The sequence below is a fragment of the Octodon degus genome, unplaced genomic scaffold (assembly GCF_000260255.1).
Source record: "Octodon degus isolate 3935 unplaced genomic scaffold, OctDeg1.0 scaffold00056, whole genome shotgun sequence".
NCBI classification, from domain to species: Eukaryota; Metazoa; Chordata; class Mammalia; order Rodentia; family Octodontidae; genus Octodon; species Octodon degus.
In genome coordinates, this window is record NW_004524632.1 from 10,337,706 (window position 1) to 10,339,162 (window position 1,457).

A 1,457-nucleotide genomic window follows, 5' to 3' on the forward strand; every position below is an offset into this window, starting at 1 on the left:
CCACTTGTGCGTGTTCACAACACTGCAAAGGAAGCACAAGGCCTGACCTGTCATCCACCTCGGCCTGGCTGTCAACCCTGGTGCTCTAAAGGACTGCAGACAGGAAGCCGGACACAAGCCAGGCTGGACAGCAGCCCCCGGGGACATCTGCTCAATGCATTCAGCAAGCAGACCTTGAGCTCCTGCTGTGGAGCAGGTACTCATCTGAGGGGCCAAAAACACAGCAGGGGGTGAAACAGGGTCCCCTGGAAGTGTTTGGGTGGTTGACAGAGATCACCAAATGGTGACTTTAGGAAAATAAATGCGGTGGCCAATTTCCACCCTGAGGTAGGACACTGAATCTCTATTTGGTGGCCTCCCAAGTGTCCAGGGAGGGGAAGAAAGAGCAGACTGAGGAAACCAGAAGATGTCCTGATGAGAGATGGACACGGTAGGACCGACAATGTGAAGGGCAGGCCCACCACAAAGCGGACGCACCAAGCACAGGAAGACCTGTCCCTGGTTCTGCCTCCACTCTCAGCTGTGACTTTCTGCATGCACGAGCCCTGACTTGGGGCCCAGCTGTAACCCAAGGATCACTCGGCCAACACAGGCTGGCGAGTGAGTCACTGGGCAGGAATGCCTGGGAGGCTGCTCCCCTCCTCCGCCTTGGGTTATCTCTGACTGATCGCCTGACAGTCAGGTATGTGGCTCTGCAGGGAGTGGCCTACAGCGCATATTTGTGGTCCTCGCTCTCCAGCAGGCCCCTGGACGTGTTGATCTCACCCTGAGACCTGGTCGCACATCCACCAGCCCCTGGCCTGCCTGGCTCTGTCCCTCCGGTCAGCTCCACCACCAGCATGGCATCCGAGGAATGCTCTAAGGGACAGGAGGACCCAGCCGGAGGAATGCACTGCCGCCGTGCACAGTCCATGTCCTGGTTCAGAAAGAACCGAGGACAGCTCGGTCTGTCTGTCTCTAAGTCTCGGTCTGACTGTCAGAAAAAGAAAAATAAATGTGGAGGACTCACAATTCAGATTTTGAAAGTTAGCACAGCAGGTATGTCAACAGAAACCACAAAACCAGAAGAGTTTGCAGTTAAGTGTTTTGAGCCCTAAAGAAAACAACAAGCAAGCAAGCAAGCAACCAGGGAGGGAGGGAGGGAGGGAGGGAGGGAGGGAGGGAGGGAGGAAGCAGTCAACTCATACTGATTTTTCCTGCAAAACCATCTTTCAAAATTGAAGGAGGAAAGGACTGAATTTCTTACTACATAAGAAGGAAACAGACTGTATAGCTCAGCGGTACAGCCCCCGCTGGATTTATTTCAGATAGTGAAGATGAGTCAGGGTTTTGGATTTTATAAGCTATGCTGAAAACAGTGGTAGAGGCAATGTTTTGGATATTTGCAAAGAGAGCACTTCAATAACTTGCTATCAGCATTTTTTCTCTTCTTCAACTTCTACATTTACTGGCTTTTA